Source organism: Zingiber officinale, chromosome 7B, assembly GCF_018446385.1.
Source record: "Zingiber officinale cultivar Zhangliang chromosome 7B, Zo_v1.1, whole genome shotgun sequence".
Classification (NCBI taxonomy): domain Eukaryota; kingdom Viridiplantae; phylum Streptophyta; class Magnoliopsida; order Zingiberales; family Zingiberaceae; genus Zingiber; species Zingiber officinale.
Window position 1 is genome coordinate 52698278 of NC_055999.1, and position 22263 is coordinate 52720540.

At 39.0% G+C, this 22263-nt stretch overlaps 1 non-coding gene across 1 annotated transcript; it reads right to left on the bottom strand.

Annotated features, from left to right (window-relative positions):
* Positions 1-984: 984 nt before the first annotated feature.
* LOC122007607 lies at positions 985-1090 on the bottom strand. The gene has a single exon (XR_006119061.1). It is a non-coding gene; the product is annotated as a small nucleolar RNA R71 (small nucleolar RNA).
* Between the last annotated feature and the right edge of the window lie 21173 nt (positions 1091-22263).

Below are 22263 nucleotides of genomic sequence, written 5' to 3' on the forward strand. Positions count from 1 at the left end.
TAAGGGATGTTAAATAGGAGAACTCTTGTATAACAAATCATGTAAGTTTGAATGAAAATTTGAGTTTCTCTTTTGTGAGAGCTTCCTTTTTGTTCTTAGGCAAAGAACTAATTTCGATCTTATCAAGGCAACTTGTGGCGATCAAAACTCCATGACTTATCACTCACCTTCTCATCTTGCTTGAGTGTGGGGTCAATACCCTTCCCCAAGCTGAATTTCAAGGCGATCAATTTACAAGGTTTCTTTATCATTATTTGTACTCTCTGTCAACTCCCTGTCACTTCCTCTCTCTCATTTCCCTAAGATTGTTCATGACCAACTTAACCTCTGATTGTCTAAATAACTTTCTTACCGAAGTTGACTAGTACTTAATCAACATTCTCTGTTGATCAATATTTTTATTACTTAACAACATTTTCATGAACTACAGAGAAGCAATCAAGTTTTTGGTATCATTTCCAAGGACTATTTCTGATTAACTTTAGTTAATTAGCATTTCAGTTACTTTAGACATTTTTTTTCTTATTTTTCTTTATGTATTTTTCTTTTCTTATCATTAATTCTGTATTTTTGTTTTTTTTCTAATAATTTTTTTAGACATAATGAGAACAAACATTCAAGTAGGCCTTTAAGAAAATTTTTCACACCCTTTTCTACCAGAAAAATGTCTCTCATTGTAGATCCTCATATTGAAGCAGCAAGTTTCCAACTAGACCCAACATTAATTTCCATGATAAAGGTCATAAATTTAGAGAAAAAATATTAGAAAACCCATATTTGTACCTTGAGGTATTTTTTGAATATTGCAACATGGTGAATTGCAAAGGAGTATTAGCGAATACCATCCGATTGATGGCATTTCCGTTCAGCATCAAAGATAAAGTAAGAACTTAGTTTTATTCTTTCTATCCTTAAAGCATAATAAGTTGGGAATAATTGAGCAGCAATTTCTAAATCACTTTTTCCCTCCAAGCAGAACAATATATATGAGGAACAAAATCATAAATTTTGCTCAGAAAGATACAGAATTATTATTTGAAGAGTGGGACAGATTTAAGAGTTTGCTAAGATAGTGTCCCCGCCATGGTTTAGAAAAATGGCTGACGGTGTACATATTCTATATGGGGATTTCTTTCTCAGATAAGTCATTATTGGATTCATTTGTTGGATGTTCTTTGATGAATAAAAGTTTGGACAAAGCATATACATAATTGATCAAGTGACATAGAATCTCCAAGAATGGTTAGACAAAAATTGGATGGAATTTCCCTCGATAATTCGTAAAGTGCAAGCTAAAAATGCAATGACAATTGTCACACAAAAGTTGTTATAACCATCCACGAATAGAGAGTAAACTTCATCCAATTACAGAATGAGGGATTGAAAAGAACAGAGAAGTCCAGTGCAGAATGTCATCAAGTTAAGAAGTGGCAAGAATCTTGAAGAACTTATAGAGAAAGATCTGTATAGAAATGAGGAGAAGAACAAAAAAGAACTGCAAAAACTCAATTCCAACACTCTAGGAAGTTTCTATAGGTCATGGGTACCTTTTGATGAGCGCAAATATTATAATCAGTTACGCATGTTTTAGCGCACATTCACGTACTTTATTCGTATATATTCGTTGCATAATTACCTCTTTTGTCTTGTATTCATTATATATATTATTTTGTTTAGATAGATCTTTGCTTGGTTTTGTGCTTACAGGGACGACTTTCGGAGCAAAAACAGCGCACCGGAACAAGTCGAGGAGCACGGCCGTGCACCATTGCACGACCGTGCGGCCAGGGCGGAAGAGAAGCAGAACACAGCCGTGCACCCTTGCACGGTCGTGCGGCCAAAACAGAAGAGAAGCAACTCGCGGTCGTGCACCCTTGCACGGCCGTGCCACCTCAGACCGAGACATGGAACCACACGGCCGTGCCTCTTGCATGACCCTGCCTCTTGCACGATCGTGCCTCAGAGAACAGACAGCAGAGACCACATGGCCGTGCGACCCTGCACGGCCGTGCAGCCACATTCGAGCCCAGGAAAGGCACGGCCATGCCACCCTTACACGGTCGTGCCGCGGCGGCCGAACCCTAGGCTATATAAGGGTTTTAGCCCTTTTTGCCCGGGAGAAGGTGAGCCGTCAGGAGGTGTGACGTTTTGGAGCCATTGTACGTTATCTCGGAGCCCCGTTCAACGATCTTCGACTGCCAAGTCACCTCCAGAAGCAGAGAATCGGATTCGAAGGCCACTCATCATCATCGGATAGGCATACTTTCTCTTCCTCATTTTATTTGAAGATTGTATGTTTATTTACATCATGTCTTTGAGCGTCTCTCTGATACTTATGGAGTAGATCTTCTGTTCTAGGAGTAGGGAGTAGTTGAGGGATGGTTTGATGTAAAACTCGTCTGTCTATTTGCGTTGGATGATCTTACATGCCTTGTTTCAACTGCTTGTTGTTTGATTGCATAGAACTAGTCGACCTCGCATGTGAGTTGTCTCTAGAATGTACACCCGAGGGGCCCTAGTGATAAGGGTAACCCGTTCACGGACATCTAGGGCACTCTCTTGAAAGGAGAGGCAAGTTCTCCTCAAGGGAATGAGAGACAAAGCAAATCTCTTAACTGCTATTCTTCACTTACCAATTAGGATCATTTCCTCTATATTTGCTGAGGCGCCCTAGTGATAGGGGTAAACCGCAACAGGCTTTCTTAGGGATCTTATTCCTCTTGGTGTTCAAGAGTAGCACATTAGTTTCCAGCAATTGCATGGTAAAGGACAACAAGAGTAGGGTAGACAGTGACGCATCAATACCACCTCAACGAAACCGACCTCCTGGAATACTTCGCAACCAAGTGAACACTCCGACTTCCTAGCTCCTGAGTCTTTTCCCCAACCTCTCTATTTAGATTAATTCAAGCTATTGGTAACTTAGCTAACCCTAAGTGAACAACTGCTAGTGCTTATAACCAGTCCCTGTGGGATCGATATTTTTATTACTGACGACGAATCCGTGCACTTGCGGAATCGTAATAATTTTTTGGCGCCGTTGCCGGGGACTGCGTCCATAACACTAGCTAAGTCATATTGGATTAGACTAGGTTTTGTTTTCTTTATTTTCTACAATTTAATTCTTTTCTTTAACGTCCTTTATTTCGTATTGCCATATTCTATATCGTGTTCTGTTTGCATGTGAAGAGCTAACCTGGCAGGATAGTCTGACCCACATGTCAGTACATTGCATGCTCCCAGTCGATTTGGGCGTGGCATGATGTTGAAAAGGCTGAAGGATTATGGAGCCCCAAGGTCGGTTAAAGAGCTGGGACCTATTGTGTTCCCAGAAATCCCAGCGAAGAATTTTATGCTCAGACCATCATTCATTTCAAAAGTTCAAGAAAATCAGTTTGGGGGATCAGATTATGAGAATCCTTATTTGCATCTTTTGGACTTCTACAGCTATTACAACACACTGAGAGTTGAAGGAGTCCTAGCTGAATCAATACAACTATTAGCCTTCCCATTCAATCTTAGGAATAATGCGAAGGTTTGGTTTAGCACTCTGCAACCGAGAAGCATCAGGACATGGGAAGAATTAGAAAAAAAAAATTTGAACAGATACTTTCCTCTGAAAAGGATGGCTCATTTGAGAGACCAGATTTTGCACTTCAAGCAGCATGACGAGGAAGCATTGCATCAAGCTTGGGACAGATACTTGTCAATCTTATATCAATGCACGTATCATGGGATCCAGAGCTGGTTGATTCTTCACATATTCTACGTAGGGCTCTCTTTCCCGAATAAGAGTCTTCTAGACACGGCAGCTGGGGGATCGCTAATGGAAAAAGGCTTGGACGAAGCTCGAGAAATAATCTAGATGGTGGTGTCAAATCTCAGCGAGTGGTCAGGGCAAGACGTGTTAAACTTATCATTACATCCGATCGTGCCCAAGGAAGAAGGCAAGCTGGGATGTGCAGGGAGTGAGGCCCAAGAAGATTTAGAGAGGCCCATAAATGTATGGTGTAAAGACACAAAAAGGATTTTTCCTTGGTATGGAGAAGCCCTATTGAAATCACCAGGAGGCTTGATATCTACCCCATCACTTGTGGAGAAAGACTTGGATAGTGATGGTGATACTAAAAGAACGACTTGAGACACTGAGGAAGCTCCAGAAGGAGTCATGGTGAATGAAGAGATGCGGTTACTGGAACAAGAACCAGCCCTGCCGGATATCGTACCGCCCAAGTAGAATTGAAACCTTTGCCACCCAACCTTAAATATGCGTTCCTTGGTTCAGATTCTACATTTCCAGTAATAATTAATGCGAATCTAACTTAGGCAGAAACACAGAAACTGATCAAAGAACTGAGAGCACACTGGAGAGTGATCGGATACACCATTGATGACATAAAAGGGATCAGTCCTTCAATCTGCATGCACAGAATTCTACTCGTAGAAGGGTATAAAAGTTCTGTCGAGCATCAACGAAGGTTAAACCCGAATATGAAAGAAGTGGTGAAGGAAGTATTGAAGCTTCAGGATGCCGGAATCATTTATCCTATATCGGATAGTGAATGGGTGAGTCTGATCCATGTGGTTTCCAAGAAAGGGGAGATGACAGTAGCTAAAAATGAGAATAATGAATTGATTCCAACAAGGACAGTCACAGAATGACGAATGTGTATTGATTACAGGAAACTGAACAAAGAAACTAGAAAAGACCACTTTCCCCTGCCGTTTATTGATGAGATGCTGGAGAGATTGACAAAACATTCATACTTCTGCTATTTAGATGGGTAGTCCAGTTTTTTTTTCAAATCCCAATTCATCCCCTAGATCAAGAAAAGACTACCTTTACGTGCCCTTTCGGAACTTATGCTTATCGACGAATGCCTTTTGGACTCTGCAATGCACCGGCTATATTCCAACGATGTATGATGACAATATTCTCAGATTTCACCGAAAAGATCATGGAAGTGTTCATGGATGATTTCTCGGTCTACGGAAATGACTTTGACTCCTGCCTTCTGAATCTTTCCAAAGTTCTCCAGAGATGCGAAAATGTAAACTTGGTGCTGAACTGGGAGAAATGTCACTTCATGGTAAAAGAGGTAATTGTATTAGGACATAAGATTTCAGAACAAGGAATCGAGGTTGATAAAGCTAAGATAGAGACAATTGAGAAACTACCTCCGCCTATGAACATGAATTCAGGCCCCAGATTGGGAGCTTCCATTCGAAATCATGTGTGACGCCAGTGACTTTACGGTGGGCGCAGTGCTAGGTCAAAGAAAGGACAAAGTTCTTTATGCAATCCACTATGCAAGCAAGACATTGGATGCAACCTAGGTGAATTATTCCACCACCGAAAAGGAATTGTTAGCCATAGTATTTGCAATTGACAAGTTCAAATCCTACCTAGTAGGTTCGAAGGTGATAGTGTATTCGGATCATGCCGCCATAAGATATCTACTCAACAAGAAAGACGCGAAACCCCATTTGATTAGGTGGATCTTGCTCCTTCAGGAGTTTAATCTGGAAATCAGAGACAAGAAAGGGGCTGAGAATGTTGTGGCGGATCATCTATCCCGAGCGTGGCCAAATGGACAAAGAAATGTAGATTTTGACCCGCCCATAAACGACGTTTTCCCTGATGAGCATCTGCTGGCAATAAACTCTGAAAGTATTCCTTGGTATGCAGATTTTGTGAACTATCTTGCGAGTGGAGTACTTCCCCCGAATCTCACCTTGCAACAAAAGAAGAAGTTCTTCTCAGACGTCAAACAGTACGTATGGGACGAACCACTACTCTTTAGGAAATGCGGAGATACAATCTACCGCAAGTGTGTGCCCGAAGACGAGATCAAGGACATTTTATTTCACTGTCATTCATCCTCTTACAGTGGACACTTAGGGATATCAAAAACAGCAGCTAAGATCTTGCATGCAGGTTTTTTTGGCCAAGTCTGTTTAGAGACACGAAGAATTTTGTGCAGTCATGCGACCAATGTCAAAAGACCGGAAATATTACCCGAATAAATGAAATGCCACTCAATTGCATCCTCGAAGTGGAATTGTTCGATGTATGAGGGATAGATTTCATAGGACCCTTTCCCTCCTCATATGGAAATAACTATATTTTAGTAGCAGTATACTATGTATCTAAATGGGTAGAAGCTATAGCTTCCCCTTCCAGTGATGTCAGAACGGTGATTAAATTGTTTAAGAAGGTGATTTTTCCATAATTTTGTGTGCCAAGGGCAGTTATTAGCTGTAACGCCCGCCCTCCCTGCTAACCCTAAGGGACGGGGCTACGATACTCTACGTACATATTACAGCGGAAGACTTAAAATCATTTTTCTTAGTTTAATAAAAACCGAACTACACTAACATGGTTTCCATAACATGATAACAAGTTAAATAAAAACATAACATCAAGTCAACCATATAGTACTACAATTTATGAAACCAAAGTGAAATTCTTAAAAGTTCTTAAAGCAGGTTCTTATTTGATTGCCTAGCCACCGCCACACACATCTCCTTGCCTCTCCTGCTGCTCCTTTAGCTCATCCATCCTTTATCTGTGGTACAAGGAAAGTAAGCTGTGAGCACTCATGGCTCAGTAAGTTCCTTTCCTACTCACTAAAACCAAAAATCAACACATAATCAAAGAATGTCTCAACTTAACATGATCTCAACTAGTCATGGCATAACATATCATATTCTTTAAGCATATCATGCAGCATAACAAACATCATAACTAGTCATGGCATATCATCTCCTAAAACATAGCATGAAACATAACATAATCATATCATAGCATATCATCTCTTAAACCATAGCATGAAACATAACATAATCATATCATGGCATGTCATCTCTTAAAGCATAGCATGAAACATAACATAATCATATCATGGCATATCATAAATCATAGCATCATCACAACATAATCATAAAGTATATGCAATATGATTTTGAAAACATGTATCCGAAAAACATGTGTATGTCTCATGATCTTTAAAACCATTTTTTTTCTTACATATATACTTGAACATAATCTCAACATAAAGGGGATCCCGGCTATGTACCACATACATACATAATGCGCGCATCCTAAGTAGACCCAAGGTAGCTAGTCTTGAACCTACTAGGAAACTAGGCCCGTAGCTCGACCTAGGGGCACGTAAGGAGCCCACCCTTTACTAGGCCCGTAATTCGACCTAGGGGCACGTAAGGAGCCCACCCTTTTGGTACAAGCCACATAAAGTAAAGTACATGTCATACTTATACATATCATAAATCATAAAAGTATGCATCACTTAGGCACACATCATATCATAAAAGTATGCATCACTTAGGCATACATCATGTCATAAAAGTATGCATCACTTAGGCATACATCATATCATAGAAAAGTATGCATCACTTAGGCATACATCATGTCATAAGGGTATGCATCACTTAGGCATACATCATAAAAAGAATACATTACTTAGGCATAGGTTGTAAAAACATGCATATCTTAAGCATAGAGCATATCATCAAGCATGCATAATTTCACCACATAACATATCATGTAAGCATGCATATTTTAAGCACATAGCATATCATCAAAGAATGCATATTTCTATCCACATATCATATCATAAAAGCATGCATAATTTAAGCACATATCATATCATGGAAAGTATAAATCACAAGCATACATGTTTAAGCATAAGGGGTGTATCATGTGATTATACTATCATAAGAAATATGGTAACATAGTTAACTTGGGTTCTAAGCTTCCTAATCCCTTGGGTTCTTATCATGGCCGAACCCCTTAGATCTCATTTTAGATGAAAAACAACCTCCAAGCGTGTGGAACCTAAATTATCATCACATCAATTTCATAGGAAGCATTATAAGCATGATTAACTTGGTTTCTAAGTTCTCCAAGTCCCTAAACTTCTTGTGGCCGAACCCTATCAGTATATAAACAAGGTACCAAATGTCATGAAAGCATGGAAACCTTAAACCATATTTATAGCATTTTTTCCAAGTAACATAGTAAGCATATTGAACTAGTTCCTAAGTCCTTCAAGCCCTTAACATATGTCATGGTCAAACTTTTAACAAGTGTTCATTAGGGCTAAAAAAAACAAACATACAAGCATGTGAACTTGAACTAACATCATGTATAAATTCATAATAAGACATTATACAACATGTATGGCCGAAACTTACCCTAGCCTCAATTAGGTCATTAAACAACATATAGCATGGGAACTTTGTCTTTCTACTTATCATATTTCATGTAGAGTGACATAAGCATATTTAATTTTTTGTTCTAGGGTTTCTAGGGAATCTATCCCTTCATGGCCGAAACATACAATGGTCCATTTAGGTGATGGAAAAATTATACAAGCTTGTGACACAATCAACACATTATCATATTTCCATAAGAAGCATTTTTAACACATTTGGTTTCATTTCTAAGGCCTCTAGGTCTTTTAAACCCTACTTGGCCGAGACTTATCAGTGTATAAACTTGCTTCAAATAGCCTAAAAGCATAAGAAGTCATACAAGTTTCATAGCATGTATAAAGACAAGCATAATAGACATACATGTGAATTGTGTCTTAGGCTTCCTAGGTTTCTTTTTTTTTTCTTTTATTTTTTCCTCATGGCCGAAACTTACCAATTTCTAAACTAGGTTTTAGGTGGCTTAAAACATGAAAGACCTAAGTAAGTTTCATGGCAAAAATTTACTAAGAACATCATATACAAAGTTGGTTCATAAACAATCTAGGACCCTTGTGATCTTACATGTCATATATCATGTAACTAATTTTTCTACACTCCAATTAAACATGAGAGCATTAAACAACTTTCATATCATAATATCACAGAGGTCTTGAGCATATTAGAATTTTGTTTAAACTTTTCTAAACTATCCATCTTATCATGGCCGAAAATCTACAATAAAAGTTCATGAATTTCTAGCAATGTTCAACATGAAATTCTTCAAGAGAACTCTATATTCTATCATACAAACATGTTTACTTAAATTTAAAGGTCTTCCTAACCCTAAGTCCTTTTCTTGGCCGAAACATATAAATGGATTTATTTTGGTTCCAAGTAACTTTTAAGCAAGAAAACCAATAAAAGATCCTTAATAGTTCATGGAGAGAATCTTGTACTAGTTTGGTTACACAATATTTTCCCTAACCTCCTTAAAATATTTTTGGCCAAAATTATAGGGTTAGGTACTCCTCTGATCAAGCATCATTTAGGTATAAAAACATGAAGAAAATCCTTCCTACATAACATAGAAAACATACCATGAATTAAAGACTTGTTTAAGCCTTCCTAGATTTGAAAACCCTTTCTTAGCCGAATTTTCTTAAATTCTTTCCTAGGTTTTCTAATCCTCATAAAATCCGAAAATCACATAAAAAGCCTTGTACCACAGGTGAGGGGAAGCTTACATCCTTTTCGCTTGTGGATCTAAGGTATAGTGATGGAAGAAGTAGCCTCTTCTTCTAGTTCCTTTCCCTTGATTCCTTGCTAAGTCCTCCTTGTATCTTAGGCTTTCTTAGGAGAAAACCTTGGATTTGGGGCCGAAGATGGAGGAGAGGGGACTGATGGTTTCGGTGAGGGAGAGGAAGAATGAGAGAAAATGAGAGAAAAATAAACTTCTCTTTTCTTGCTCCCTTTTATGTTAAGGGGGAAGAGGTAGCAAACTTGATTTTTGCTTTCCTTCTCCCTTAGCCTTTTTTTTTTCTATTTCTTATTTATTTTATTTATTCAATTATTCTTACCATTCATGATGAAATAAGGGGGATTGAATCCTCTTTAATCCCCTCTTTAAATTTTCGGCAAAAGCAAAGAGGAAGAGAGAGAGAAAGGGAGGAAGGCAAGTGGCCTTTCTCTTGCTCTTTTCTTGTTTTCTTTTGGCTAACTTTTACTCTCACCTTTATCATGAGTTTCCCTCCTTTGCTATCAATATCTTCTCTCTATCCCAATTTATTTCTACTAATTAATTCTATGAATTATAATATAAGAGGTTCAAGGTTCAATCCTTGACCTTCACTTCTTTTTATTTCATTTTATTTCTTTTTGCTTCATCTCACTTCCTATTATTTTTCTAAGGCAAAATCTCACATTCATATATTTATCTTACAAGTTTAGTGGGTATTACATTAGCGATGGGGGTTCGCACTTCATCGAAAAATAGTTTGAGAACTTGTTAAAGAAATACGTAGTCAGCCACAAGGTCGCGACGCCCTACCATCCTCAGACAAACGAACAAGCTGAGATAACCAACCGGGAGATTAAAGCAATATTAGAAAAGATAGTATCTAGCTCCCACAAGGACTGGTCGATAAAATTGGATGATGCTTTATGGGCATACCGCACTGCTTTCAAGACTCCAATTGGTATACCCCCATTCCGACTGGTGTATGGAAAACCTTGTCATCTCCCGGTGGAATTAGAACACAAAGCCTATTGGGCAATAAAATAGCTTAATATGGACTGGAAGTTAGCAGGGAACAGAAGGAAACTCCAGTTAAATGAGCTTGATGAGTTGAGAATGGACGCCTACGAACATGCCAAATCCTACAAAGAAAGAACCAAGAGGTGGCATGATCAACATATCATGCGAAGAGAATTCAAAGAAGGAGACTTAGTGTTACTATTTAACTCAAGATCGAAACTCTTCCCTGGAAAGTTAAAATCAAGGTGGACAGGACCGTTCCAAATCAAGAAGGTCTACCCGTTCGGAGCTGTAGACATTTGGAACGAGGAAAGAGGAGAACTTAAAGTAAATGGGCAGCGTCTTAAAAAGTACCTTCACGATGTGCCGCTGGAAGATGATATGAGAGTATACTTCATAGATCCACGCCAAGCTGAATAAGCAGACATAGGGGTCGAGCTAAAGACCTAAAACAAGTGCTTCTTGGGAGGCAACCCAAGGGTTCCCCTTGCATTTTATTTCCTTTCATTTCTTTACGTAGATTCAGTCAAGTAGCATTACTTATTTTGTGTTCATTTTCAGGGTGTGCATGTCCTCCACGAGCTGGCCGTGAACAGTTCATGGTGTGGAGGCGTCGGAGGAGCCGAAGCAATGGAGGACAAGTCGTTCCGAGCCAAAAGGGGGTGGTTGTGCAGCCCTGCACGACCGTGTGGACCGTGCAGTGCTGCAGAAGTCACTGGCAGTGCATCCTTGCACGGCCGTGTGACTACCACAGAGAAGAGACGAGAAGTGGCCGTGCCATTTGGCACGGCCGTGCAGAAGCATCCAGGGAGGAAGAGGGGCTGGGACGTGCCATTCGGCACTGCCGTGCGAGCCCGGCCGAGGGGAGAAGAGTAGGACCGTGCAAAATGGCACACCCGTGCATTGTGAGGAGGGGGGTCGTGCAAACCTACACGGCCCGACCCACACCCCCTTATATTAGGGTTTAAGGGTGCGGAGGGCTGCACGCCCGTGCCACCTCCATCACCCCGTCCCCCATTTCGCTTCCCTTGATCCTTTTGCTCTCAAACTCCCCAAAGCTCAACCACTCTTCTCCCACATGCATCCTATCAGAAGTTTCCATCATCCGGTATGTCAAGTTCTCGCCAAAAGAAAGGGAAAGAGGCACTAGTCATCTCAAGCAAGGGAAATGCACGCTACGAAGGTACGTCGAATAGCTTTGGCATTACTTTCTCTAATGATGATCAATTGCATCGTTATCACTTTTTAGCTAAACGTCCTATTTTAAATACAAGATTTATGGACCGAGAAACGTTAGAAATAATGGGATTCGAAAATGATGTTGATTGGTTACTTGATAGAATAGGTTGGACTAGTATAATGACCCTAAAGTACCCAACCTATCCTCGTATTATCTTGGAAATTTTAAGCTCAATTTCTGTCGATAATGTGCAAGGAGGAGAAAAATTAAAATTTCGGTTATTTAACGATGACCATGAATGGAGTTTTGAAGATTTCAATATATGTTATAACTTGCCTAGGGATGGTACTTGTATTATCCTACCTGCTTTTGAAAAATCAAATTTATGGGAAGAAATTGGTGGCGATTACAGCTTTAATCCACACGTCTTTAATGGTAATAGTATCATTAACCCATTTTTTCGATACGTCCATATGATGATGAGAAACACGATATTTGGAAGGGGCGGTAAAGATGGAATCGTAAGACTTCTAGACTTGTATTGCTTATGGGGATGGTGAAAAATGTACCTATTAACTCAGAATATTTTTTCTTGAAGCATCTGGTAAAGTTAGGAAAAATATCCTCCCCCACCCCCATTGTCTTAGGTGGATTGCTTACACATATTGCAGTAGTGTTAGGCTACGACCTGAGTAACCTTGAAGTGATTGAAGGCGACTCTCGAATAGATTTAAATTTTTATATTACAGCTCGTTTGATTCGTCAGGAGGAAATTGGGTATAGTCTCGTTATTAAGGATAGTTTTTCCCTTAGACTGTCCGACCCGGCTTTGACTACGGTCCGTATTAAGGAAAATTGGCGCTTGACCCTAGCAAAGCAACGGATTAGGCCACACACGCCTTCCCTGCATCAGAAATTGCCTTCGGTTAGTTGGAAAGATCCACGATTTGATTTCCACAAATTAGGTTTTATCATTGACTCTCTTCATCATGATTTAGAAAGAAAAAATGAATTGTTTACTAAACACTTTTATATGGAGGACGAACAGTTTAAGCAATTACAAGAGTGTTTCAAAAGCGAAAGAGAGTTATGCACGCGGATGCTAGAATTTATGGAAACTCATAGAAGGAAGATGGTTTAGAACGAAGATTTTAGATGGTACATGAGGAATTTTCATAGGAACATCGACGAGTTATTTGCATATCATAAGCGGGTAAGGGATATGAGATGGGGGGTTAAGACTTACCCTGAGCTTCCAGATCTCCCTAAATTCCGACCTCATCGACCGTGTTGATTTCATCGGGACGATGAAAAGGTTTAAGTCTGGGGGAGTGTTGTTGCACAACCTGAGTCTGGTTGAGTCTTTCTTTCATTTTTGCATGTTTTGTCTGCTTTGCCTTATTTATTTTATTTAGTTCAGTTTTATAGATTTGCATTTTATTTGTTGTTGTTCGTACCTTATTTGCATTTTATTATTTTTGGCATATTTGAGAAGCATCAAACCTGTTACTTTTGCCCGACTTGTCCGAGAGCGAATTTGCTAGTATTTTCTTAGTTCATGGTTATCTGATAGTGTTAGTATGTTTGGTGCATCTCCTTTCTCTATCATTAGTAGCATGAAATAAGCTAAGTACTGTACGGAGTCCGGTATAAATTTTTGGCCTAACCTTAAAGACCTTACTTTTCACTACACTTAAGTGCTTAACCTTGGAAAGTAGAAATATTTTTGAAATAGTTATGATTCATCCAAATTATTTAGTACTTTTGTTCCCATGGTGATTCCTTAATTACATTTTGGTTACTGGACAACCTCGGATCATGGAAGCTCATTTGGAAAAATCTAAATCCCAACATATGCACCTGGCATGTGTAATAATAATAAATAATAATAATAATAATAATAAATAAATAAATAATTTGATGATGAATAAGGAATAAAAAATAGTTGTCGTGGGTGGAAACTAGCAATTCACCCCTTTGAGACCGAGTTATGTTAATGGGGAAATGAATGCTGTGTTTCTCTTGATTCCGAGTAGTATCCTTTGAGACCTTGTGTGATTTAAGGAAAACGAACCAAGTGTGTGGCAGGTAAGTGCCTATCACCGGGAACATTAGGAACTCAATTGTGTGACGACTTAACTACGACAGAGAATTGAGACTTGAAGAGTTTGAGCCACTTACTGCACTGAGCATAAAGGACTTATGCTTAGGCCATACTTAGGGTACTCCACAGTCATGCTTATCAGTGAAACTAGTTGATAGAGTCAGACGAATGCACTAGGGATTATGGAACACTGTAGGAACCCATGAACATAGTTTATAGCATTTTGCTTGAGGACAAGCAAAAGTTCAAGTCTAGGGGTGTGATGTGCGCAAATATTATAATCAGTTACGCATGTTTTAGTGCACATTCACGTACTTTATTCGTATATATTCGTTGCATGATTGCTTCTTTTGTCTTGTATTCATTATATATATTCTTTTGTTCGAATATCTGCTCTTTGCTTGGTTTTGTGCTTATAGGGACGACTTTCGGAGCAAAAACAGCGCACCGGAACAAGTCGAGGAGCACGGTCGTGCACCATTGCACGGCCGTGCGGCCAGGGCAGAAGAGAAGCAGAACACGGCCATGCACCCTTGCACGGCCGTGCGACCAAAGCAGAAGAGAAGCATCTCGCGGTCGTGCACCCTTGCACGGTCGTGCCACCTCAGACTGAGACAAGGAACCACTCGATCGTGCCTCTTGCATGGTCGTGCCTCAGAGAATAGACAGTAGATACCACATGACCGTGTGACCCTGCACGGTCGTGCAGCCACATCCGAGCCCAGGAAAGGCACGACCGTGCCACCCTTACACGGCCGTGCCGCCGCGGCCGAACCCTAGGCTATATATAAGGGTTTTAACCCTTTTTGCCCGGGAGGAGGTGAACCGTCAGGAGGTGTGACGTTTTGGAGCCATTGCACGTTATCTCGGAGCCCCGTTCAATGATCTTCGACTGCCAAATCAACTCCAGAAGCAAAGAATCGGATTCGAAGGCCACTCGTCGTCATCGGATAGGCATACTTTCTCTTCCTCATTTTATTTGAAGATTGTATGTTTATTTACATCATGTCTTTGAGCGTCTCTCTGATACTTATGGAGTAGATCTTCTGTTCTAGGAGTAGGGAGTAGTTGAGGGATGGTTTGATGTAGAACTCGTCTGTTTATTTACGTTGGATGATCTTACATGCCTTGTTTCAACCGCTTGGTGTTTGATTGCGTAGAACTAGTCGACCTCGCATATGAGTTGTCTTTAGAATGTACACCTGAGGGGCCCTAGTGACAAGGGTAACCCGTTCACGGACATCTAGGGCACTCTCTTGAAAGGAGAGGCAAGTTCTCCTCAAGGGAACGAGAGACCAAGCAAATCTCTTAACTGCTATTCTTCACTTACCAATTAGGATCATTTCCTCTAGATTTGCTGAGGCCCCCTAGTGACAGGGGTAAACCGTAACAGGCTTTCTTAGGGATCTTATTCCTCTTGGTGTTCAAGAGCAGCACATTAGTTTCCAGCAATTGCATGGTAAAGGACAACGATAGTAGGGTAGACAGTGACGCATCAATACAACCTCAACGAAACCGACCTCCTGGAATACTTCGCAACCAAGTGAACACTTCGACTTCCTTGCTCTTGAGTCTTTTCCCCAACCTCTCTCTTTAGAATAATTCAAGCCATTGGTAACTTAGCTAACCCTAAGTGAACAACTGTTAGTGCTTATAATTAGTCCCTGTGGGATCGATATTTTTATTACTGACGACGAATGCGTGCACTTGCGGAATCGTAACACCTTTCCCTCAATGGTTGATCACACTAACACTAGATAAGCAGTTTTGACCATCGCCACAAGCTCAAAGTGAATTTGGGGAAAAGAAAGACTAATTCTTCCCAAGACCTCCACTAAGGATTCCTTTTCTACAAAGGCTAGTGGGGGCCAATAACAATAAATATTTTGGCAAATTCTATTATACTAATATAGTTGAGTGCATATTCCTTGATGTATAGAAAGATGAAGACTCTTTAGAAGGTGATTATAATAATAATATAGTGGATAGTGAATATTTATATCTACCTATTGGGGTTACAGGATATTATAGTGACATAAAATTTTCAGATGATGACTGCGTTGAGGTTGATCAATTTAAAACTATAAGTGAAGTGATCAATACTCTTGTTGTTGATTCTCCTACAAATGATATTGATCCTGGTGTATTATTCAACACTGTATGTCATAATATTAATATTTTGGAAGGTAGTGTAGGGAGCTATATTGTGGAAGTAGTATCTCAAGCACTTGATATTATGAGATTCGTAGGAATTAAACATGTTGTAGAACAATGTGTAGGGACTTGTGCAGAGATGGCAGAGCCCGAAGAATCACCACCTTTAGTTTCCCTACCACTTGAGCTAGAGCTAGAACCATCATTTGCTCATGAAGAAGTCAAATCCATATGTTTAGAACTTTTAGGTACCTTTCAGCAATGTAAGGTTAGTATTTCTTATTATCTTTTAGAAAACTTCATAGAGGTTGCTGTAATTAATTTTATTGGATGTGATTCAATTTTTGATACATGCTTCATTAAATTTAATATGGTTCTAGTTCTATCTTATATAATATTCTTGTGGGAGGTATACTTTTCCTATGGGTGAGCAAGTTTTCATGTGGTAAAAAATTGGAAGCTCAATCTGAACCGTCTTCGACCTTCGGAAAAAATTTTCAAGGAGATGAAGATGGAGAGAGCGGTGCTATACTATGTTGATCTCATAACAATAGCTCTCTTCATAATAAAATGGGCAATTGGAAGAAAATTCTTGAAGTATTCTACTCTAGCCAGAGCAAGATTTAGATGAACCCAAAATGGGGTCAAGCTAATGACCTAACACGCACTTCTTGAGAGGCAACCCAAGTTCTTTTTCTTGTTTTCCATCTAAGTTTTTCTTTACTTTTCTTTTTTCTTTAACCCAAACCCTTTACTTAGTTTTTCTTATCTAATCTTATTTTTGTAGGATTCAAAGATTAGGTGGAGTGTGATTCCTAAATAGAGGAGTGACTTTAACAAAGGCATGACTTAGCACTTTATGCGCATCATTTGGTAACCCTCTTTTTCAAAACCTCCTTCATATTACATTTTTTATTTTCATTGGGACAATGAAAGATTTAAGTCTAGGGGGATATACATATATTGGGCTGTAGTTTTTTGTCATATTTCTTCTTACATAACAAAATTTTTCTAGTTACATTATAAATCACATCATAATTGTGTATTCCTTAATATAAAAATATTAGTATGCTTGTTCTAGATTTTGTGTCGCTATAGTGACTTATGATGCTAGTATATTTAGTGATATATATTTTCTGTCAATGTTAGCATGAAGTGAGTAATATTCCACTATAAGAGTTTGAGTATTAGCCTTGTTTTAGGATGTCTTATCACTTTGTCTAGTCTTGATGGTAACTAACTCTAAAAATAGTCATGATTCATAAAACTATGCTAGTACATGTGTTTGTAAGGTGACTTCTTAATTACATTTTAGTTACTAGAGAATCTCATATCATGACAACTCATTTGGAAAAATTAAAACTCTCGTAGTTGTTTTTGTTTTAGTGCTACATCATACAAGCACAGCTCTAAAAAAAATGGAATAAGAGATATAAAATAGTGGTTATGAGTGAAAACTAATAATTTACCCCTTTGAGACCAAATTAGATTAATGGGGAAATAAATGCTATATTTCTCTTGATTTTGAGTAATCTTTTGAGACCTTGTGTAGTATAAGAGGGATGAACCATGCATGTGGTAAGTAAGTATCTATCGCTTCAAGCATAAGGAACATGGTTAGATAATGACTTGACTAAGCTTAGAGATTGACACTTGAAAATTTTAAGCCACTAATCACACTAAGCATGGAGAACTATTTCTTAGGCTATAATCAAATAATTTTTATATCTTGCCCACTAATAAAACCATTTGATAGGATTAGACTGATTCACTAGGGATTATGATGCACAGGAGGGGTGTGATGTAGATTTTTAGCCACAGGAGTTTAGATTGTAGATTTTTACTTGAGGATAAGTGAAGGTTTAAGTCGAGGGGTGTGATGTACATAGATTATATATATTTTTAAGCATAGATTAACGCACATTCACTTGTATTTCTTGATTATAATTTACATTATAGCACCCCATTTTATCATTTTATCGGCATAAGTTACTCTTTTTGTTTGGAGGTCTGATCTTTGCTTATTTTCATTTATAGGACGTGATTTAGAGTAAAACTGAATAATGGAGCAACCAAGGAAGAAAAATCAACACGCAAGGAAGTGTATGTTGGGTTGCACCTCATCACTAGGACAGCGTACGGGGGGGTGTACATCATCCACCAGGGTAGTGTATGGGGAGTCGTGCCTCATCACCAAGGCAGTGTATGCAAGGCTGTGCCTCCTTTTCAGGGCTACACATGGGCATGTCGTGCCTTGAGGCACAACTGTGCCTCTTTTCCTAGTGAGACACATGGCCTGACCGTGGCTAAGGCATGACCATGCCTCTCTACCTAGTGTGACACGCAACCTGGTCATGCCCCCTTCACTCAGGAAAGCACACGACCCAACCATGCCATAAGGCACAATCGCGTCGCATTTCTAGAGTAACTGCATGCGATGTCAATGCCATGAGGCACGACTATGTGTGCGGTGGGGGGAAAGGGGGCTATGACCCTGCCTATAAAAGGGGCATTTTCTCCCTATTTGACCTATCTTGGGTTTGGGACTTCATCCCTTTCCTTGGAGAAAGGTTTTCACCCTAGGGGGAAACCCTAAAGATCTTCTTCTTCATGATCCGTTCACCTCTAGAACAAGGAATTATCTCAAAGATGTTGGCAATTGATGTGCATAGATTATATATGTTTCTAGACATTTTTTTAATACATATCTACTTGTATTTCATCTGTATAATCTATTGTTACGCTCCACAAGTGTACGGAAATGTCGCAAGTAATATAAAAGATTATCGTATCCACAGGGACTGGAATAAGCACTAGAAATGTCTCAATGCGAATTAGCTAAACAACTATCCAATCGTTTCAAAAGCAAAGTAAAGGTAAACAAATCTAATATTAGAGATCAACAAACAAGAGTTTAGTGTTTTGGGTTATGATAAAGGGAGATTCTAGGAGTTTCGGTTTCTTTGTAAGATTTCTTGAATGTAAATGGTTCACCAATTCTTATTCCTCAATTGCCAAACATGTAGAAAGTTGTCGGTTCCCTCTTGCAATAGACAACCGGCTAAGGACTGAGAAATATATCTAAATAGGATTAATTAGACATGAACCTACGTTGTCCTTACAAAGAAGTGCACCTATTACTATGCCTTCCTCGGATATCAACATAGAAGCCCACAACTTATTAATCTATAAAGATACAAGAAGCTAATCATAGAATCCATCCTACTCTCTTGAATATTCCTATTTCCTCTTCAAGATTATCTCTCAAACGTCCTTACACGGGCTTGCACCTGTCACGTGGATCCCTCGGATGATCGAGTGAGAGTTTATCCTTACCAAGTCCATAAGAAATCCAAACAATCAATCAAGAATGAGAATTAAGCACAAACCACCATCAATCATTCAAGATCTAATTGATACAAGCAAGATAATGTCATTGAAACAAGAAAATGGCAAATCCATAAGAGATTACATCAATCCATCATACAAATACTCCCTTAATCCTAGAATACAAGATCTACTCCATGAATCGAGGAAGAAAACCCGAAAGAATAGAGATTACAAGCATTCCTTGAATCCCCAATCCAAGAAAACAAGAAGAGGGGAAAAGAGAAAACTTATCTACGAAGAAGCCTTGTCTTCGGATCCAATCCTCGCTCCGGAGCCAGAATCGCCAAGAACTCCCCTTGAATCGCCCAGAAATCCTCCCAAGAATGGGAGGAAACCACCAAATCTTGCCTTCTCCCAAAGGGGGAGAGATCCCCTTTCAATTCATGAAGAAGGGTTTAAATAGAGGAGGGAATCGGGCGCCACATGGCCCCGTGACACGGCCGTGTGAGATTCACAAGGCCATGTCCAGTTCCCTCTCTGCCAAACCTGCACGGCCGTGTGACTCCACACGGCCAGAACCCTTCTGCTCTCTGGAAATGCTACACTGCCGTGTGGTGCACACGGCCACAGCCTGCTTGGTCTCTGGAAGTCTCACATGGCCGTGTAGATCCACACGGCCATGTAAGGCTTCTGCTCTGGTTGGATTCAAATCTTGACACGGCCGTGCGAGGTTCACACGGCCATGTCATCTTTCTCTTCTGTTGGTGGCAAACTCCACACGGCCCGAGCTCCATACCAGTGCAGGGCCGTGTGAGGTACACGGCCCGGTGCTTTCTCCCTTCGTCTCCTCCAATGCATGCCCAAAGATGTAGATTCTTCACCAAATCGACTCCTGTGTACAGAAAATGCACAAAAAGCAGATCTCCGAACCAAAAGAGTAAATATGCTAAAAGGAAAGCTGGAAGTATAAAAATGCATAGATCAAGCATGCTCAAAGTATGTAAATGTGCGTAAAAACATGCATAAAAGAGTATATAATCTACGCACATCACACCCCCAGACTTAAACCTTTGCTTGTCCTCAAGCAAAATGCTGCAGTCTAAATTCATATGTCCTACAACACATTCATAAAACCCAGTGCACTTTCCTAACTCTATCAAAAAGTTTCATTAACGAGCATGATCATGGAAACAAGTAAAGTATGGTTCAAGCATAAGAATCTTGTGCGCAGTGTAAAAGTAACTCAACACCCTTCAAGTTTCAATCCATGTCCTAGTCAAGTCGTCATCAAATTTGAATTCCTAATGTTTCCAGTGAAAGACAAGTAACCAGTGATAGACACTTACTTACCATTCACTTGGTTCATATTTCTCAACTAACCCAAGGTCTCAAAGGTGTGCTCAATCTCAAGAGAAGCTAAACAGTCATTTCCCCAGTAACCTAACTCGGTCTCAAAGGGGTGACTTGCTAGATTCCACTCATGACAACTGTTTTTTATATCCCTTTTTTTTTCTTTTTTTTTTTTTTATAAGTGTTTGCATTGTGCAAAACTTATTCATAAATGTACTTTTAGCACACATGTTGGGATATTTTGATTTTTCCAAATGAGCTTTAATGATTTGAGCCTCATCCAGTAACCAAAATGAAAGTTGAGAAATCACCATGGAAACCAAGTACTAAGCAAACAAGATGAATCATGACTATTTCAATGACATCAACTATTCAAGCATCAAGCACAAGTGTAGTGAAGAAAAAAGAACTACACAAAGATCCTTAAGGTTGAACCAAAACTAAAACTCATCACCATAAGATTCTTAGCTTATTAATGCTTCCCAAGATAGAAAAAAGAACTACACAAAGTTTACTAGTAGCATCATGCGAACATCATGAATCGAGACAATAATCGTGCTAACATTTCACTTAAATCCAAGAAAGCATATAAGTGAAGATTTGATGTTCTCAAAATTTTTTTTTTTTTTTGCCATGATTATTTCAAAAACAAGCAAAATAAAGCAACAAGCAATGAAAATAAGAACCAACATGAAAAACTAATCAAAAACTAAAAACTGAAAACCAAACTAAACAATACATGACACCCCCCAGACTTAAACTTTTCATCGTCCCGATGAAATCAGTATGGTGGAGGAGGTGGAAGATCAGGAAAATCAGGGAAGGAAGATGCAAAATCCTTAACAAACCATTTAACTTCGTTTCTGAAAAAATTATGATATTCAAACAATTTATCAATATCATCCTGCACAAATCTCATACAACCTCTAAGATCTTCATGAAATTCCATTTTAGCCCTATAAGCATTCATCATTTTAGAAATCTTATCACACAATTCTCTTTCGCTCTTAAAACAATCTTGTAGCTTTTTAAATAGTTCCTCCTCCATAAGCTTCTTATCTTCAAGAAATTCATTAGTTGAATCTAAATCACTATGAATATTCTTTAAAGCAGAATTAAGTTCTTGAAACATAAAACTATGAATCTCTTGGTTACCCTTAGAAACATTTTTTGAGTAAAAGTTGACAAGGCTCTAGATTGTTGCCTAGCTAACTTTAAACACCAATTCCCTTTATTATGAATTGTAGTAAAATCATGATTGGGCAATTTTAAAGGGAAACCATTTTTAATGACTAAACTAAATCCATGCTCTTCACGCTTAATCATTTTCATTGCTAAACATGAATTGAAATCCAACGTACAAAAACTCTCCACCACCTCTAATTCACTCAAATCACATCCTAATACTAAGGCCAATTGAGTAAGTAATCCCCCTAAAATAATAGGTGTGGTAGAATTTGATTTCCCTAATTTTGCCAAATGTCTAAGAAAGAAATAACCAGAATTAATTGGAACATTTTTGACCATTGCCCACAAACAATACAAGTCTACAAGTCTTACCGATCCCTCTTTGTCCTCCCTTCCAAATATAGTGTTTTTCATGACCAAATAAGCATATTTAAAAATAGGATTGATAATTTGACAAACTCTGGAATTATGAGGATCAAATAACGG